The 18816-nt window shown below is 45.8% G+C and overlaps 1 long non-coding RNA gene and 1 pseudogene across 1 annotated transcript; both read right to left on the bottom strand.

Moving 5' to 3' along the window:
- Positions 1-697: 697 nt before the first annotated feature.
- Positions 698-817, bottom strand: LOC136650415 (5S ribosomal RNA; annotated as a pseudogene).
- Positions 818-14405: 13588 nt separating this feature from the next.
- LOC136649445 (uncharacterized) lies at positions 14406-17991 on the bottom strand. Its single transcript, XR_010794398.1, has 2 exons — positions 17892-17991; positions 14406-14788 (listed from the first exon to the last, which is right to left on the bottom strand). It is a non-coding gene; the product is annotated as an uncharacterized lncRNA (long non-coding RNA).
- Positions 17992-18816: the final 825 nt, after the last annotated feature.

Below are 18816 nucleotides of genomic sequence, written 5' to 3'. Positions count from 1 at the left end.
GAACATAAGAAAAGCCCGGCTGGATCATGTCAAAAGTCCACCTAGTCCAACCACCTGTATGTCACAGTGCGTCACAGACCTGCATCATGGTGCTCTCATCCAAGGTGTCCAGTCCATCAGAAGATGTGCATCTTCCTCACTGGGTTCCTCACAAGTGTATGTACAATAAATGAAGGTGCATTCTAGCAGCAATATACAACCAACAATAAGAGAGCCAGCTATGGTGTGCATAAGGTTGCCTACTTTGAAATTCTCTGAGATTTTTTTCAAACTGCATAGAATCATAGAATATCATAGAATCATAGAATCATAGAATCATAGAATACACATAGAATTCTGTGTAATTAATTACACATGGTAATTTAAAAAAATCTAACCACATATAAACAGATGTTGCCTAGATCCTTGTTCTCACTTAGGTGATAAAATTCACTGTATCAACTGCTCATATGATCATGGAATGCTCCTTCACACAAAGATGTAGCCTACATTAGTGGTTCCCAAACTTTTCAGTGCCATGAACCACCTCACCCTCCACAGTTGTTCATAACGCAATACTAGTGGTAGTGCAGTAAAGTTTTGATGGGAGGCCCCAAAGGACTCTTTCAGATCACTCTGGGACTGCAACCCATTGTATTGGCCTCTGCAGGTCTCAGAAAATGGTTGGCAACCTTCAGTCTCGAAAGACTATGGTATAAGCCTACAGCACCCAGTATTCCCAGGCGGTCTCCCATCCAAGTACTAACCAGGCCTGACCCTGCTTAGCTTCTGAGATCAGACGAGATCAAGCATGTGCAGGGTAGAGTGGCCCACAGAAGCAATCAGAAGCAACATATGGTAAACCAGAAGCTGCATCTGCAAACTGGAAATTGCTGGGGGCCTGATTGCCTTTGCTGCTGCATTGGCTATAATTTTGTAATTCTTGAACTGGTAGAAGTGAGCTACATCAGAATGCCAGACGCAAGGGAGGGCACCAGGATGCAGGTCTCTTTTTGTCTTGTGTGCTCCCTGAGGCATTTGGTGGGCCACTGTGAGATACAGGAAGCTGGACTGGATGGGCCTATGACCTGATCCAGCGGGGCTCTTATATTCTTATGGTATGCAATGGTTTCTGTAATCTGCCTTATTTATAACACTTTGTGATTGGTTCAGTTCCTAGTTGCTACTTGCCTTGAGTTTTTTTGGAAGGGAAGGTGGGCTATTCTTCTAAAAATGAATGAATGAATGAATGAGACAGATCTATGGTGTGGCTGGTCTGAGGAATCTGTATATTCTTCTATTCACCTAGTTGTTGTTGTTGTTGTTGTTGTTGTTGTTTTAAGTAGGGGGGATTCATATGATCAGGTGACTAAAGTATCTTCATTATGAAAAACACAAAAAACCAAAACCCATAGAATTACATTCAAGGGAGCGGAGATCTCTTGCCTTTCTGAAGACATTAGTTGGCCCTTTAAGGCAAACTGAGAGCTTGTGCAGGCATCGTTGAGTGAAGACAGAGTTCCCACTGATTAGCCTCCGGTGCTTCCAAAGAGACACTGGAGTGCCAGATATCTGTTTCGATTCTCCGAGCGTCCAGGCTTCATTCTTCTTCCAAAAGGTTTCACGAGCACAATGTATGTCATGCTTGGGACTTGATTAATGCAGATTGCAAGGGGGCGGCCAGGAATGCAACCTATGAAAAGCCACAGATTGTGTGAAAGTGACAATGAATCGGATCTGGAAAACAGGAAGCTTCTATTAAAACCATGAAGAATGAGCTGTAAAAGCGGGTGAGAAGGGAAACCAAAAGCCTTTGTGAGGTAATTCTATTTTCATAAGGCAGCCACCATAGTACTGGGATTGTTTATCTTGATATCAGATTTGATTAATGAGTTCAAGCTGGTGAGAAAGGACACCGACAAGGAGCACATGCAAGCAGAGGCTAAGATGCAGGGGGTCTAACAGACTCTGCATCACAGAATGCAGTTGTTTAATGCAGCTCATCCTGGCTATCTGACAGCCTTGAAAAATTCAACTGTCTTTTCTTTCTTTAAATGAAGACATCCCTAGTCCTCATTGTTCTCCAGGAACGCTGTTTGTTATGGAAGACCATGCTGTGATAGAGAAGATGAGTGCACTTACATGCACTGGGATCTGTGAAAATCCTATGGCTAGTTTGCTGTCATAACAGGTGCATGGCATTTCTAAGACTGCTACAACTTTTTCGAACTATGTGTGATGGTGGCAAACCAGATGCCACATCCCTTACGTTCCAAGGTGCCATTGTTTTAGTTATATTTATTGCCCCAATCCCGTGATGCCCACTGCAAGGCCAAAAACAAGGAGGGTAGAATGAAGAGATTGCTGCCCATGGTTCAGAAAGTTGTAGCACTGCACAAAATCTAAGTCCCTACGTTTGGCAAAAATGCAAAAGGGCAGAATCAAAATTAGCAAACAGAGGGATGAGTAAAAGATTCATTGCAGAGAATGGGAAGTGGAGCTCAGTGGCAGTGGCACACCTGGGGGGCATTCACAGGTGTAAGTGCTCCTGGGCATCATGGTGGGGGGCACCACCCCTCTGCCAAGCACTCACTGCTTCCCCAGCTAGCGGCCTTCTGAGGGCCTTAAAATGTCACTTCCTGTTTTCTGATGAAACTTCCGGTTTTCCGCTTGCAGCCTCCAAGGACCTCTGAAGCCCTCTTAGGCCTCCAAGAGGGTCTTTTAAACGTCACCTGATTTTTTTTTAATGAAAACTGGAAGTGACATTAGAAGGCCTTCCGGAGCCCTCAGATGTGACTGGCGAGAGGCATTTTCTTCAGTGGGGGGTGACATTTTGCAGTCTTGGCCCCAGGCAACACAGATGCCAGAATCACCACTGTTCTGTGGCATATCCTCATGTGAGGCCTCCCTGTGGGGGGAGGGGAGGGCCCGCCCGGCCTTTCCGAGGGGGAACCCCTGTGGAGGCCTCAGAAGAAGGGGGGGTTGTGTCACCCAGTTCCCCCTCCTTGGGTTGGCAGCATTTGCCAGTCAGGAGCAGGGGCTGCTAGCAGCAGATCCTCCTGCCTACTCTTCTGACTCCCAACTGCCTTGTCATCCCTGGCCTCCAGGTTTATGTAGGGCAGACCCCTCCCCTTTGGCCCCTCCCCTTCCCTCACAGGGATGGTACAAAAAGGGCCTGTCTCTGGGACTGCCCTCCCCTGGGATGACCACAACTCTTCCCCTTCCTCTCTCCGTTTCCCTCCCACCTCCTCTCACCTGGAGCTGCCAGGGTTGTTCCTGAGATGGCTGGGAAGGCTGCTGCCTCTGCTCTGGTCTCTGCCTTTGGGGGGTGGGCTGGCTCTGCCCACCTGGGTCCTGTAGCTCTGCAGATGGCTCGGGGAGGTCCAGCTGTGGGCTCCTGATAGCATAGCCAGGTGCCCTGCCCGGCAAGGCAGGTCCTGGCTGGCTGGGCGAGGGAGTGCTCCCCTTCTCCCCCGAGGTGGGGGAGGGGCAGTTGCCCAGCAGCCGAATGGCTTGCGTCCTGTCTCCCCCCTCCCTCCTCCAAGGTGGGGGGCGAAGTGGGGGATTCGGCACGCAGTGTTCCTCTGCTGTGCCTTGCCACCCACAGGAGTGCCCAGGCAGCCTATGGGGAGGTAGCCCCATGTTCCACCGGCTTCCTCCCTGATCCTCTGGCCCAGAAGCCTTCTCCCTGGATAAGTTGGGGACTTGTGGGAGGAGGGGAACCCTGACACCTCACAAGTAGAAAATCAAGCAGAAGGGCTAAAGTGGCTCAGGAAGTTAAGGGGCAGGTTATTGCAGCTTATGGGCCACATGAGTTCCTGGAGCTGCCGATTCTGAGTCATTGCACGAAACTCCAGATGTAGCTTCTGGCTGGAATTCTGCCAGTCCCTCCTTACTGTGACCAACTAGCATGTCTTAAGACCAGCAGTACCTGAAACCCACAGTCGCTGAATATGATCAGCTTCTCCCTAAGCAAGATTTTGTGCTGCATCCGTATTAGCCATAGCATATTCTTGGGAGGTAGTGTGTATAATACTTTCCCACGCATACTTTTCAAACCACACAATGTAGTAATCAGCAGTAGGTCACCCTGTCTCTAACACGTCTTAAAAGAAGCCCCCAGTATCAGTGTGAAAGAAGCCAACAGCCTCAGTGTGGTGAAGGCAGAGACCCAAAATGCCAGGCATTGTGTTCTCCGTTCTTTCTTTCCATTTCATTCCCAAGGCACTGGACTAATTAGAAAAGCACCCCACACCGAAATATCTCACTTTCATTCGCTGCAGCTTCTACGACTCACTGCAGTGCAAAAGCAACGTGTGCCAGATGTTTGTGAGACCAGCTGTGAGATAGTAATGGGGAAATGTCAAGGCAGATGGCCATTAAGTTGAATATATATTTCCAATATTTTGAGTGACTTAATAAGATGCAATCCCTTGACACCGAGGCTCCTGTTTCAAGGAGGTCATGGGAAACAATCCAAAGTGTGTAAGATGCACATACGCCATGTCACAGTATATTGTATGCTTATTTTAGGAAGATGCAGCCACTTCTATTTATATGCAAATTCACTGTCTGCTAATTCGCTTATCTGTGAGGAATAGAATTGCCACCTACTCTCTTTATCTGTGACTCGGTTCTCGATATCCATGAATACTGTGCTGGTGCCACACCAAATGGGCTTTGCTATTGGCCTGTGGAGAATCATTGGACACATTTGTGTCTACTTCCGGATTTGCCCCACCATCTTGGGCATCATCTTGGGGGCTCCTTCTGAACCTTCACAACCCTGGCACTGATGAGAGGTCTCTGGAGGTGACCTGAGGGCTGGTCTAGGGCTGGGGCAAGCCAAGGAAAGGAGCCAAGAGAAAGGTGGAGAAGGACGGGTGAAGCAACCCCTTCCCCACTGCTGATCTCTGAGGCCTCGTTGTTGGGCCAGCAACCTTTGACAAGTCAAGAGATAGCCAGCATGGAGAAATTGCCATCACCATCACCACAACCTTCAATGCATCAAGGGATATCCAGCACAGAGGAGGAAGCATCATGTGTTGGAAATGAAGATGAGCCCTCACTATCACCCAGCCCCATATACTGCAAGTTAAAATTCAGGTTCATAAAATTCATAGAGTGTATGTATGGTGAAAAGAGTCCCTGGAACCTAATAACCTTTTCCCCATAGGCTCAGTGATTCCATATCTGCCAATTTGGTATCCACCAGGTTTTCCAGGAACCTAACCCTAGTGGATAACGAGAACTGATGGTAATTACACATCAAGAATGAGAACACTGTGGCCACTGTAATGAACATTCGCCCGACCCAATTGCTTGTTTACTTTCTTCCTCAAACAGTTATTATGAAGAAAAAGTTCAGAACTAGCAGGAGTGCCATTTCAGTGGTGGGAGGAGTCCATCCTTCCACAGTGGTTTAGATCACACATGAGGTGCATCTATACCTCTGGCCAGCTCCCTAGTTCTAGTGGTTCATTATGGTGATAATCACATTGACCCATGTGCATTGCCAAGATGCAATATCCATTGCTACCAAAAAAAGTTTGCTTTCTAACAAAGTTGGAGACAGAGGTTGTGCTGTGCGGATAACATTTTTGTAGCTTTAACAAAGTATATCATACAAAATAATCACAAGAAATGCTCTTAAAATATCCTGCTTTTTGCCATCATTTTGTTATATTAAAGTCTACTGTTCGGACATGGTTTGCCACTGAATACCAGTTAGTGGAAAGTGACAGCTAAAGGTTGTCATTGCCTTCAAGTCTGGACTTTCAAGAAGTATTATGGACCTTGATCTGGTCTACCAAGGCTCTTCTTATGCCATTTCAATTTCAGTGCAGCTGGTAATTAACATGTGTTTGCATCGCCACCCATATTTGAAAGGGTCAAAGCCTCCTGCACATGTAAGGTGCATCCTGTGAAGGGGCAGTCCCAGAGTTCTCCTCCAGGTAAAAGAACATTTGTTCCATTGCCAGGAGTAAACCGTCACTGCCTATCTGGGTCTTCTTGGACTTGCACCAGCAATTTTGCGCCATGGATTTCCAAGTGAACCCAGGAATTGAGGCCAGGAATGGGAATAGGATGTTGACAGTGCTGCTGCCACCAATATCACCCCATTCCCAACCTTGACACATCCCCCCTCCCAGTCCCAGTCTCCACCCTCTCCCATCCCCTCCCTGCCCCTTTTCCACCTAGGGATTGCACTGCTGCCTGTGTTGGGGAAGCAGTCATAAAGGCTGCCTCAAGGTGTTGGAGTATTTGTTCCCTTATCTCAGGGTTGCATTGTGGCTGCACCCATGCTGGAAAGTTGGATAGGATTGGGCCCTGAATTGTTCAAGCGGACTACCCCAACTCTAGCCAGTTTGAACAAAGAAACACAAAGATCTATTTGTTCACATTAATCCTCTACTGATCTATGTAATATAACTTTTATAGCATTTTGCTAAATGCCCTAAGGGAAATAAAACAATAATGCATAATAAAAAAATAGACCACTTTTCTGTTTCAGGAGAAAAAAATATCAATAAATCTTTAATCTGCAAGAGCAATCAGTTTTAAGAGCAGGGGTTTCAAGTGAGGCAAAATAGAGGCTGCCTTTTCCTCTTCAAGCAAGCTATAATGCTTCTCTTCATTCAAAAAAAGTATCCGGTTTCATCCTAAACTATGATAGCTCAGATGTGGTACTTTCATTTGTGTCTATATACACTGCGTATATTGTATATCCATAAATATCATATAAATATAATGGCTGGTAGCCAGACTGATTTTTTTTTTTTCTTCCATTTGTGACTGTGCTAGGAAAGAACATCTTTCAAAAACCTTAAGGCTTCATCGGAACTTTCCACTTCTTATCTTTCATCAGCATGAACAAAAACAGAACGAGTCCTTACAGGCGTAGTAACCTGATGTCATGCTTTTCCTGAGCGCACTTATTTGATGCTTGATTGAAAAGGAGAGATCCACCGTTGCATTTACAAGAAGAAAAGATTTCCCCCGGCTAACAGGGTTAAAAATAACTGAAACCCAATCTTGGAATTGCTACATTTTAAACACCATTAGGCCCCACTCAGGGAAACACAGGTACAGCTCACTCCTGCTGCTTTGGTTGCAGAACTGCCCCCGCCCCAAAGTAGGTATTTCTGTCCAATCTGGCTGCAATTGTGTTCCAACAAGTGTGCAGGATGAAGGACTTCTGGACCGAGCTCAGCCCCTTTTCCGTCCTTCTCTTTCCCCCAACCAAGGCACTGCTGGCACTGATCGTTTGATATCTCAGACAAGAGGGAAAGAAGGACATTGCCCTCCATGCATTCAGAAAATACATGGAAAGGGAGCAGGATTGTATTGCCTGGCCATGCCCCCCCAACCGCGACACATTCAGTACAATGTATGAAAGGGGTTCGTACTCATGCTCAGATGTGAATGCACATGAACTTTCATTCCAATGTAGGTTCCAGATTGCATGAGATTGCATGAGCATTCATGTATAAAATAAAGCTGTATGCTCAGAGGAGTATTTTCATGCATTCTGCTGACCATGTGGACATGATGGATGTAGCTAGAGAGTCATGATGACCTTGGGGCATGCCCAGCTGGACATGAAGAAGGCGTTAGCTGACCAGAGCTTAGGTCTCCAAAACTTGTAATGCTACTAGCTGCAGCATCTCTGCCATGTATAAGGGTTCACCATGGACTAAAAAATGGACGTAGGGCTCAATCAGAATTGCCAGAATGACAGAGCTAGACATTTTCTGGCTGCTCTGGAAGGTGACACACCAGAGTTTGCAGGCTGGCCGCAACTGCAAGTGGTGACTGGCAGGAACAGTCCGTGGGACTGGACTCCGTGGGACAGTGGATTCCAAATCCCCACTGTCCAGGGGACGGTATGGAGGCAAGGATGGGCAGAATAGGGTAAGGTAGATAGAACGGATTGGTGATGGGACCAGGAAGGAGGGCAGGTTTGGTGGCAGTGGTGCATGCCAAAAGTTAACCCCCTTCCCAGTTGCAATCCACCTTCACGGTTCCACACAGACTTGTACCAGTGATACTGCTGGTACAGGCCCAAGAAGACCCAGCAGGGCTGGCAGCTGCTTACCCCAGGGCAAGGGAATTAATTTTCCCTTGCTCTGAAATGGCCACCAGAGGGCAACCCCCCCCCCAACAGGATGCAGTGGGCACCACATTGGCATCACTGCATTACTGTGCAGGAAGTTTTGGTGCATTGGGCTGTCACTTTTCCACTCACCATGGTCATACTGCACATTAAAATTGCAGAGCTCAGAAGTTTCCTCCCCTCACACACTGAATTCTCTTTCTCATAGGCACTGACAGCCCAATCCTATGCCCCACCACACTGTAGCATGCAGGTGCATAATGCATGCTATGGTCGGTTGCGATCAGGAGGCCTCCAAAGAAGAAGATTTTTTTTATCTTACCTCTGCATAGGCCCCCTGATGGTCTATGGCTCTCCTCAGATCTATGCCAGCTACATAGCTATAAGTTGAGGAAAGCAAGCAGCTCTTCCCAGTTCCTGTCTTTAAATGCCCCATTACTCCCCCCTCCCCACCCACTGCCCACCTACCCCGCCACTAATGAACTTCTCCAGTAGTGGCTTTAGTGGCACAAGTGCACTGTCATTCTTGCTGGTGGCTCCATTGCACATGTTGCCATGCCGACCGAGAGGGCCTTCCACTGACAGAACACTAGTTCCATCAGCAGAAGGCACCCATAGGATTGAGCCCACAGCGAGGAAGCTGGCCAGAGAGAGATTTGCACCAATTGCATCCCCTACTTGAGGATCAGGCTTGTTTTCAGGAAATGTTCTGGGAGCCATGGGAAGCACTGAGCTGCTGAACAAGGCTATGTGAGGGAAACCAGTTGATCAAATGGAGTAGCAGCTCTGCTGCACAGTATTTGATGGTCCTCAAATTATAGTAAGACCTGACTGTGTTGCAACATGTAGGTGACCTGTGTTTAGGGATGCTCTGTTCCCACAGAAGTTTGAAGCCAGATTCCCATCATCTAAGTGGAATTAGAACCAGATCCATAATTCTGCAATGTTTTTATGTCATCAGAAAGCCCTTACACAAGTTAATCAGGAGCAGAACATTCAAGGTTCGAAAAACAAAAAACACAGGACCCACAGGACATTGGTGCAGATTGCTCCTCCTCGAAGGCCATTCAAATGTGGGGCATGGAACTCTGTGAAATGATCGCTTCATATGAGGCCAAATACTGAGGTCATGCTTCACTTTTCACCTACTCATAGTCCCATTATAGTGAGTGAAAACTGGAATAGCAATATAGTAAGAACCTCAAGTCCCAACCAAAAATAAGTACTGTACTGTAAGTTGATCCCTATACCACGTATAGATAATCTTTGAAATGAAGTGGTGAGAACATATCATTTCACTTGGCCATGGCCCCATTTGATACAAACACTGATAAAGGATCCCTGACAAATAAAAGCCTGTACTTTACATGATGTGCCACTGCTATAAACCACTACCTCTCAATAGAGAAGTCTTCCATCTTTTGTCTCCAACAGCCACCTTTTGTCAAATTCAAATGATTGTGTTGTGGGAATAGCAGAAGCAAGAAGCAGAAGCAGAAGCAGACCTTTCTAGTGCTTAACTGGGGACTACTTATTGTTACAAAGTTGTCTGGGAGATCCAGGGGAAAAAATCCAACCTGGTGCAATCAGAATAACCATATTCCTGCTATAAAGTCTACTGCCTGAAAGCAATGTGTATATTACTAATGGCTCAATCCTATCTAGGGCCAACCTGCACAGTGTTGCCTAGGGGCATGGGCTGACTGGGATCCAGCCAGGGGCATGGACTGGCTTTCAGATCAGCTGAAAGAAGTAAGTACTGAAAGTTTTTACTTTTTCTGCCACTTCCTGGTCCCCCATGGGCCTACTCAGATCTATGCAAATTCTTTTGCTGGCATAGATCTGTTAGGCTGAAGGAGATTTGTCTGAGCCTTGTTGAGGGCTCCAAATCCTTTGGATGCTCCTGAGATCATCCCATTCTGATCCATCTCTCAGCTGGTGGAGGTCACTGCTACCAAGGATTGTCAGTCACACGATGGAGGACTACCTGGGTTGGATTTTACACACGAAGGAAACTTCACATATGTTGTGCTCTTATGAATGTGCTGGAATGGAAGACATGGGGTTGGTGCTCTGGTAGGACCAGGAGGGCAGACACATTCTTGCTGTATTCTATTAATACAGCCAGATGGCACAAAAAATATCATGGAAATGTTGGGTTATTGTGCTTCAGCTGTCCTGGTATGGCGGAAGAGGGGAGAGTGTTTTGGTACTTATCTCCCTAGCAGTCAAGACAAAGTTTGAGCTTGTATACCAGCATGCAACAGTGCATGACATGAGAAGACGGACCACTTAACCTTCATTCTGCATGACTGCATTTTGGAACTTGAAAGCAAAAACCTCGAACCTGGTACAAATTCACAAAGTATCATTTTGAAAACAATCTGGTAATATCAGCCTTAGACATGATCATTACAAGATGTGGGTTTACTATAAATATCAAAATGTCAGATGAGTTTGAAAATAACCATGGCAACTTTTCGGTCTTTCTTCTTTTTTGAAATGGAAGGGGTAACGCTAAAGATAGCTGTGTTCCTTAATGGAGCCATTATTTACCTCCTATTATTTTCTGAATGGCTACCTCTATTAAATTGTCAAGAACTAATATATGTTTCTGCAAAGTGTGTTACTTTAAGGCTCTCTTTCCGTATGTCACAAATGGATGTGAAGCAATGAAGCTTTTTTTCCGCTGGGATTACTCAGTGCACAATCTGGATATACACTGTTCATAGACCTATAAAGCACTCTGAAGACTTTCCCAGCACTCCCAGTATCGCAGGAGGTCATCCAGAGTTCTGTTGTTTAGGAGGCTGATAAATCAAGGACATATAGTTAGTGAAATGGTCTTAGGAGGCAGGAGAGACTCGCCAATTACACCCATGAACAAAAGGCTACTAAATCTCCCCAGTATGACACCAACAACTTTCCTTGTAGGATAATTTATTTATTTTCTTTGATTTCACTGTTCATGCCTGCCCCATCCCCAAGGCCGAGAGGATTCGAGAATAGATTTGAGAATAGATTTTAGCATATAAAAACATCTGTTACATTAACATTCCACCCTAATTTCAATTTATCTCTGACCATCAAAGTCAGATGCAATAAAACATCTAACATCACAAGAAGAGTCCTCCTGGATCAGATGAAAGGTTCATGGAGTCCAGCATCCTGCTTCCCACACTGGTCAATGAGGTGCCTCTGAGTGGACCGCACACATGAAGGCAAACAGCCATCTCCTTCTGTCACTCCCATCATTCTGCCTTTGAACATGGAAGCTATATTGCTACTGGTTCTTGAAAGACCTGCCTCCCTGTCTAATTTTCCTATGGGATTATGGATGGTGCTTGGAGAAGTAATGCCTCTGTTGAGCAACACCCAAGTCACCAAGGTGTTCTTGCCCTCTGAACTTAGTTCAGGTATGTCCAATTTAGGAGGCTGCTCTTGCTGCATCTCAGGCAGCTTGCTCCACAAACGACTCAGCAAGTCTAATACAGTGATTTCTAGCAACCCACCAGGGAGATAAAACTCCTGATTATGCTGTCTGCCTAGGAATGGCCAAAAGAGGTGGCGGGCATCTTTGCAATCAAGCGATTAGGGACAAGGTTGTGGCACACATCAGGTGGAACAGCTTTTGCCATCTTTACTAGATGCAAATATCAAACTCGACATTGAGCGGTGGTTACAAGTATCCTCATCTTTGGCCACTGCCCAGCACTAATTTCAAATCAGTAGAGGCAGAAGTAATTTTAGAGAGCCAGGGGGACTCTTTGAGTTCCAAGAAGATGCTATGAATGTTTCACACCTAGCTACAGTAATTGCACAGATAAGAGAAGTAGTCTGCCCTTAAGGGCTACTGGAAGTGTTATTAAGATAACTATGCAAGGTGTTTTTCCACAGTCAGGAACAGCACTATGCAAACATTTACGGCATAATCCAGTCGTCCTCCCTACCCCTTCCCATGTATGTTGTTCTGTGCTCAAAAGCTTCACCTCTATCAGCAGCCCTCCATCAAGTGGAGAGCTGTGCTCATGGGACTGGATTAGACCTTCGCAAGGCTGGCCCATCCATGAGGACTACTGAAATGCTTGCTTGAGGCAGGAGATTAGTAGGGGTACCCATTTCTGACTGCCTACTTGCCTCGACTGCTTCTCCTCTTCTTTCTACACTCTGGATTGAAAAAGGAAGAGAGGGAGAAAGAGGAAGAGGAAATGTGAAGGAGAGGAGAGTACTGAGCGAGAGCATTGGAGAGTGGGCTGAGCAGAGGCTGGTGCGTCGTCAGGTAAGGGGGTGCAGTAGTTTGCATGCCACCTCAAGTGTCAGGTGAACTTGGGTCAGCCCTGCACCTTTACAGCCCAATCATATTCAATGCTGGTGCAGCGGGGCCACCAGGCCCAGACTGTATCCAGCATTGGATCTGAGCAGGCAGGAAATCTTCTTAGGGTAATGGAACATTTATAGCACCCCAGCCTGTTCAGTGGGGCTACTTGGATCTGAATGAACTATTGAGCTACTCCCAGCACTGAGTAGCCCTGTGTAGGGCTTTCAGACCTGGGACAGGGGTTAGGATATGGTGGAGGCCTGCTCCACCATCTTTGCCCCCTCCCAAGCCTGATCCACCCCCTCCCCACGTCCAGAATACCCTCCCGCCACCCTACCCTGCCCCTCTGCCACCTGGTGCAATACTTACCTGCTCCAGCAGCCATTGTGCAGGAAGAGGCACCCATGGGATGCTGCAGACCTTCATTCCCGTGCAGCGTACTCTCTGGGTGTTGGAACGGTGCTTTTACGGTGCTTTTACAACATCCAGTTCCGGTGATGCCCGATCATAGGATTGCTCTCTCAGTATTATTTCCTGTTATTGTGAGCAATTGAGAGTTCTTGTGGACAGTATGCGAAAGGATCTGGTTCCCCCATAATGCTACAAAAATTTATCATCCCAAGGAACCACCTAGAACAGTGATTTTCAACCTTTTTCATCTCATGGCACACTGACAAGCTATTAAAATTGTCAAGGCACGCCATCAGTTTTTTGACATTTGACAAGGCACACCATGCTGTTGGTGGGGGGCTCATATCCCCCAAAGGCCCAACTAATATATGACCCTTCCCCAAACTCCCACGGCACACCTGCAGACCATTTGTGGCACTCCAGTGTGCCACGGCACAGTGGTTGAAAATGGCTGACCTAGAATACAGGGAATTCTTCCTCCAACAGAGGTACAAAATTAGTAAATGCTCATCTGCTGGTGCTCATTTCTGTGTCCACCAGGCTTTGAAAAAGCATTACACAATTCCTGGCTTCTTCATATTAACCATTAATGAGTCCTCTCACAATTGAGGGCAGTAACACCAGCCTATGGCTATGTGGCGTTTCCACTGATAGAAATATTCACACCCCCAAATGGAAGCTGATATTCCCGGAGGTGTCATTTGGACACATATATGGGCCCTTCGGAAGCTACACTTTGTCTTCGCTTGGGAAACAGCTTTTTCAAATTAAAGCTAAGATATTACCAGGTCAGCGTATCTAAGCTTACACTGTTGCTGTATGTCAGAAGTTTTCTGTCAACAAACAGGGAACCTTAGACTTTAGGGCTGTCAAAGCCTCCATCTTTAGGGAGCAATAAATATAAGATAAATGAAATCCCAAAGGTAAAATAGACACAGATGCTAAGAATGTTTCATTTTCTCTCCTTAAAGCAATACAAGAAAACTGACAAGGTTTTTTGGTTGTTGTTGTTGTTGTTGTTGTTGTTTTTTGCTTAAAATGGCCTATACATGAAAATTACCCATCTACCATGGCAAAGCATCTAAGAATCACCTCAACTCTACAGATTTTCTGAAAAAGCAGAACATTTGGTGCAAAATCAGTTCTTTGCATTATAAACATTCCTGATACACCAATTATAAGGGAGACATACAGTTGCCCCTCATCTTAGGAGTAGGGTTCATCTTGTGCAAATTCAACTTCACATGGTCAGCAAACCACAACAAGCAGTTTAAGAAGTGCGGGCGATTCCACCTGCCATTCGACTTACTAAATGCATAGAATCGTAGAAGTTACCCACAAGGTCATCTAGTCCAACCCCCCATCTGTGGCAGGAAATCCTCCGAGAGCATCTCCAGCAGGTGCCTTGTTGAGCCTCTGCTTGAAGATCTCCAGTGAAGGTGAATCCACCACCTCCCTCTGCAATCTGTTCCACAGCTGGTCCACCGTTACCATCTAGAATTTCTTCTTGAGAATGAGCATTCTATCAGAGAATGAAGTTGCTGCTCCCTCCATCAGTTTCAGTTCCTGCCAATCTTTGGATTTTTAAAATTTATTTATTTATATTTATACAGGTATTTATATACCACCTTTCTTTGGTCGTCAGATTTCTCCTCAGACTTTAATCCAAGGCGGTTTACATAGGCAGGCTGTTCTAAACCCCCATAGGGATTTTTACAATTGAATAGTTCTAGGCTTTCATAGAACTCCTCCTTCCAGCTGGATTCCTTCCTGGTCTGGCCTCTCTCTGGCCCTTCTCCTCCCACGCTCCACTTGACGGCAACTGCTCTCTACCACCGAGGGTCAGCTCATCAGTATATCAGCGTGTCGTCAGTTCTTGGGTACTTCCTGTTGTTTCGAACTGGCAGCCTCAGATCTTCAGGCATACAAGGCGGCAGCTCTACCAACTGAGCCAGACCTCCTGCCTAGAGAGACAGTATGTTTTTCTCAGATGTAAGGGATCCTTAGGGCAATTTTTGAACATACACAATTTTAGTTTTACACACTAATGCTCAAACCTAACCCATGCATAAGCTGAGGACTGATTGTATTCATAATATACCAGATATCATAATCATATGTTGCATAGAATAAGAGATTGTCTCCATATGAAAAATCATTAGCAATATCAACTTAGGCTATAATCAAATGCACATGTTCCTGGGATCAGATGCTGCTGAAGCGGTACTTTCTTCTGAGTAGTCTTGCATAGGATTGGGCTGTATTTTACTTAATTCATACCACATGCATCAACATCATAAAGGATAAACATGATTTACACATGTTTTAAAGACAAAGATCTAACAATAATTTATGAAGCCATGTCAGTTAGTACTCTGGTCTATGGATTCCAACTATGTGTCTTTCAGTACATCTGAAGATGTTCATGCCTCTTTCTCATCCCAGTATCTGCCTCATTCCGTCCACCTGCCCTGTTCCACCCACCCTGCCAACTCTTCCCTGTTGGTGAGCCTTCTGCTGTCACGCATGAAGCCTCCATGACCTCTCTAGCGGCAGTCTGGAAGTGTGCAGGAACGCGCACTGGATCACTGCTTGCAACAGCCAGAACTCACATTCCGCCACCAGATCACTACTTCCTGTGGCAGATTACAAGAAGAGGATTGGGCCATAAAGTCACCTAAGCAAGTTGTCATTGCCGCATCTTGCAGTGACTCCCACATCTTAAGTGATGTGCTGTGTAAATAAGTTCCTCCTGAATCTCTTGCCAATCAGTTTCATGGAATGATCCCTGCTTCAAATGCTGTGAAGGAGGGAGAAAGACTTTATTTCTGTCTACTTTCTCAGTACCACATACCGTTTTATAAGCCTCAGAGTACAATCCTATGCTTGTCTACTCAAGACAAGAAAGTTCCATTGCCTTCAGTGGGGCTTGCTCTCAGGAAAATGCCTAGATTTGCTGCCAGAATCATATCCTCCTGCACACAGCCTTTTTTCCCCTGATCCAAACAGCTCCCAAAGCTGTAGCCTCTCCTTGTAAGGACAGTGCTGCAGTCCCTTGATCATTTCACTTTGTCCTTTCTGTGCCTTTTCCAGCACTACAATATTCTTCTTGAGATACGGTGACCAGAACTGTACATAGTATTCCCAATGCAGTTGCACCAGAGCTTTGTACAAGGGCACTGCTCTATTACTAGCAGTCTTTTTTTCAGTCCCTTTCCAAATGTAGCCTTGCATGGAAGTACAATCTCATATTTTAAATTAATCTCTGACCATTTGAAAAAACCAGGGCATTACTATGGCTCAAGGTTCAGAATTCACCTGAGAGAACTCTGTTAACTAAGGCCAAATTCTTCCAACCACTGTGAGCTGAGCTGCACACTCTACGGGCTCCAGTTCTTGCTCAGTGAGACTGCTTCAGACTGCAGTGAGACCACCACATGTTCAAAAGTCCCCCCACCCAGTAGGAAAAAATTCCCTTTCCCAAAGACAACTAGCACACTAGGGACCAGTCTTGATACGCTGCTGTGTGCTCTTGTAATTCCCATTCCAGTGGTGCAGAAGCCTTTCCGCCATCAAAAAATGCCACATGCTGTTACAAGCAACTGGAGAGCAGTGGTGGCCACAATTCGGTGGTCTGCAACAGTGTGTGATGCCAGCAAGTTGGCATGGGGGCAGGCTGTGGGCAGAACATGGCAGGAAGGGGGAATAGTGGGGCGGGGATGAGGACAGGGGGGTGTTGAGGGAGGGAAGGGGTGGTTTTATTGGTGCCAGCAGTTCCAACAATACCCTATCCCCCTTCCCAGCCTTGATCCACCTCCACAGGTCCACTCAGAAGTCTGCTAGCCGAAGAGCTGGCACAGGTCTGAGTAGACCTATTGGGGATGTGAAGAATGAGTATTCTCTTACCTGAAGGAGGCCTCTGGGACTATCCCCCTGTAGGATATGGCACACACTCCATTGTCATGGCTGCATCAATGGGGGGGGGGGATTTAGTTAAGATTGGACTGTCAAGGAAAGAATAAAATTCTTCTCCCTGATTTTTTTTTTTTTTACTTATTCAGGAACATTCAAATATGTGATTCCTACTTGTTGCCTGAAGTTATGTAGCTGTACAGTATGTGTCCGTTGATCACATAAGCTTGGCATTTAGCTATACAAACAAGGTTGTTAGATGTCTCCAAATATGGTTTACTGATGTACGAGAATTTGCCTTTTCCACCATCGCTGCACACTAAGTTAGTATTTTTAGTGCACTCTGTAACCTAATTTATCACAGAGCTGATAATACTTCTCTTACCCACAGACAAGCTTCCTGCCATGCAGTGGGGTGGATCGCAGGAAAATATTGTTCAGTCTATTTTATTAGTCAGGAAAGAAAACTCCAACCAACCACGAGCTCACTGACAATATAAGCTCAGTGCGCAGCACCAGCGTGAAAGATAATTTCATGCTAGCTGTGCTGAACCAGCGTGTCCTTAAGTGCTCGGTCTCACCAATTAAAAATGGATCCCTCCAGTACTCACTGAAGTTCTTTGTTGGTTAAATTACCAAGTAAACTGATTTAAAGGCAGCAGCTCCACTAGATGCTGGCAAAAAAAAATTAAAAATAAATAAAAATCTGTGTTGGTGATCAATTTGATCACTCCCAGGACTCAAAGCTCCCCAGTTGGACAAATCTGATTTGGGCTAGTAAACCGGTTGTTAATATAGCCCACATGCTCCTAAAAAAAATTGTCATATGAGAAGGAATGTAGAACACCCTCATTTCGGAGCAACTTCTACATCAAACCTGCCAGATAAATATTTACAGCACACTCAGGAATTAGCTGAATTTGTTTAACTGAAGGCAAACTCTTTCCAGACATGGAGGTCATGAAATGTGTTATCAACAAGGAGAATTTTCCTTCAAAATGGCATGGGAGGTGAACAGTCACATCGTCTTCCGCTGCTCAAATGTTTTGAGAGCATGATTTTCTTGGAAAGAAAAGCTCACAAACAATTATCAGAAGGTCTGAATAATGAGTATTATTTTCATCATTAACATATTCCACAGCAACTGGTTTTTACCTCATTTGAATCTACAAGTCCTGCACTGCACAACTACTTTGACTGTCCTTATTTATCAGACGGTTCCAAACCCTTTGCAGGCATCGAAATCTAGGATGAAAACTGCACAGTTGGTGGGGGAAGTGAGAGCTCACTGACAAACCCTCCTGCACAAACGTACTGCTGATAGCCCAACTCCCTGCGCATTTGTCTCTGCAAATATGGGAGCTGGGCTTGAGAGCATGCTCTCAGTGGTTGAGCTAAGCTGGGGGTGGGGAGTCCACTGCCCCTCCCCACAGCCCGGTGGCAGTTTTCCACAATCTCTGCTGGGGGTAGGGTTGAGAGTGCTTTCTGTGGTTGCAGAGTAAACACTACCTCTTGCCTGCCCTTGTCTCTGTACAGTTCCAAATGGAGTGGCGTCACTAGAGTTTATGTCACCTGGTGCAGAAAGCAAGTGTGTCACCCCTATAATGGACATCCTCCCATGCAGTGGACATTGCAACAGCCCTGGTGGGAGTGTGGTGGGTTTTTTTTTGCTAAAACCCACTGGTTTTTGGCTATAATGTTTGATAGAACAGAGATATTTCAACGTGGTTTTTTTCATTGCATTCCTCATGAGACTATGCATCAATTGATATATAACATGATGGTATTATTCAAAAATACCAAGATTTTAAAAATTTAGTAGTGGTGTCACCCTCCCCCCCCTGTGTATGTGTCACCTAGTGCGGCCTGCACCACCCCACCCCCTGTGCTCCTCTAGCAATGCCATTGTCCAAATGGAGACATTTCTGGGCCAGGGCCATGCATGTGCAGAGGAGGGGGTGACTACACAAGCAGAGGGGTGATGCAATGACATGGGGCCATCATCGCATCATGCAGCCTTGGTTACCCACCTCCTAGCTACTCTACTGCATGCTTCAGGCTTTCCTGATAAATTTATAGC

Source organism: Tiliqua scincoides, chromosome 4, assembly GCF_035046505.1.
Source record: "Tiliqua scincoides isolate rTilSci1 chromosome 4, rTilSci1.hap2, whole genome shotgun sequence".
In the NCBI taxonomy this organism is placed as follows: Eukaryota; Metazoa; Chordata; class Lepidosauria; order Squamata; family Scincidae; genus Tiliqua; species Tiliqua scincoides.
Note: the sequence above shows the minus strand (reverse complement) of the source record. Positions and strands in the feature narration are given on the sequence as shown.